This window comes from Crocuta crocuta, unplaced genomic scaffold (assembly GCF_008692635.1).
Source record: "Crocuta crocuta isolate KB4526 unplaced genomic scaffold, BGI_CrCroc_1.0 scaffold801, whole genome shotgun sequence".
Classification (NCBI taxonomy): Eukaryota; Metazoa; Chordata; class Mammalia; order Carnivora; family Hyaenidae; genus Crocuta; species Crocuta crocuta.
Window position 1 is genome coordinate 20727 of NW_027531916.1, and position 2191 is coordinate 22917.

Consider the following 2191-nt stretch of genomic DNA (forward strand, 5'->3'; position numbering starts at 1 on the left):
AAAAACTTTTTAACATTTATTCATTTTTGAGAGTGAGAGAGACAGAGCATGAGGGGAGGAGGGGCAGAGAGAGAGAGAGACACAGAATCAGAAGCAGGCTCCAGGCTCTGAGCTGTCAGCACAGAGCCTGACACGGGGCTTGAACTCATGGACTCCGAGATCATGACCTGAGCTGAAGTCAGACGCTTAACCGACTGAGCCACCCAGATGCCCCTATTTTATACCTCTTTATACCTTTCTTAGAATAGGTATAATCTGTTATAAAAGATCTGCCTGTCCTACCCTATACACCCTACCAGAAATGGTTTAAGATCTATAGGAGGGGCTTCTTTTTTTGAGGAAATATTAAAACACTGATTAATGTAACATTAAGGAATGTAAAGTCCCTTGCATAAAGAGAGAGGAAAATTAAAATACCTTTAGTTCTTTTGTGTGTGTGTGTGTATTTTAATATAGTTTATTGTCAAGTTGGTTTCCATGTAACACCCAGTGCTCATCCCAACAGGTGCCCTCCTCCATGCCCATCACTCATTTTCCCCTCTCCCCCACCCCCATCAACCCTTAGTTTGTTCTCAGTATTTCAGAGTCTCTTAGGGTTTGTCTCCCTCCCTCTCCTTAACTATTTTTCCCCTTCCCCTCCCCTATGGCCCTCTGTTAAGCTTCTCCTGATCCACATATGAGTGAAAACATATGGTATCTGTCCTAATCTGCCTGACTCATTTCACTTAGCATTATACTCTCGAGTTCCACATTGCTACAAATGGCCAGATTTCATTCTTTCTGATTGTCATGTAGTATTCCATTGTGTAGATAAACCACACCTTCTTGATCCATTCATCAGTTGATGGACATTTAGGCTCTTTCCATGATTTGGTTATTGTTGAGAGTGCTGCTATGAACATTGGGGTACATGTGCCCCTATGCATCAGCACTCCAGGAGGGGCTTTGCACTTACAAGTAAACTAACTTCAAAAGGCGGGAAATATGTATTTCAAAAGGGATTCAAATATTTTGAAAGCAGAAGGAGTAAATGATAAAAAATGTAAGGTATACATTTGAAAAGATTAAGATAGACATGATGAGATCATTGGGAGCCATAGAATCAAGGGATACATCTGAAAGGTGTACTTTCAGGCTACTCATTTGGAAAGAAAAGTGAATCACGGTACTGTTTGATATGTCAGGTTACTTAACGTCATTACATCTGTTTTGTAATCTGTAAAATGGGGATAACACATACTGCCTACCTCCTGAGGTTGTTGAAAGACTTAAATGAGATAACTAAAGCATAGTGCAAAGAAAATAGAGTTATATTAATATGAATTCTCTTTTGCCTTCTCCCAACTCTACTATTGTATGATGTTGTTGTGCCCGAATCACGAGTCCCCAGTGACCTCAGAAGCCAATACCGATGCAAGAACAAAAGGGTCTTTATTACAAGCTCGAGCAGGGTCTCACCCGCCTACCGACACAGCAGCAGCAGCAGAGGGGAGCCCCGAACAATAGCGAGCAGGGTTTTTAAGGGGTAAGGGATGGGGATGTTACAGTACGTATGTTGTACACCAATCACATTTGTATAACACCCTGGCAACAGCTTCGACCATTCAGTACCTGTGAGGTGTTCGTTACTTCTGGCGGAGCCCCAATCATGGCCTTCTGAGACTCCTTTGAAAATGACCAATTATGAGGTGAGTTAGGCACGGGGGAGCAGCCCTTGCCTCAGCCCGCAGGAATGTTATTAACCTCCTCTCATTGGCTAATTGGAGAGGGGTTTCAGCCTTGAACAATCTGCAGTTTTTTTTTTTTTTTAGACTGCTGCTATGTGCAGCCCGAGGTTGCTTTTAATGGGGATCTTAATTTTAAAATGGCATTATTTAGGCTCTTCAATGTAACTCTAAATTAGGTTCCTAAATCTCAGTTTCCAGTAAAACAGGAATCATAATACTGAGCTTAACCACTCCACGATGTTGAATAAGATAGCCTATATGTAAGCACTTTCCAAAGGCACTATTTAGACACATGTGAAGGAGTTCTATTGATATAAGCAATTGGTTTGTTGCTTCCTATAATTTCAGGAATTATATCAAGTTTAGAGCTCAAAACCTAAAATAAAGTTTATAATCATCTCAATTACTACAGGAAAATTTTCCACCTTTTGCTTTATCTGGTTTTGTAACTCCATAAAAATGTG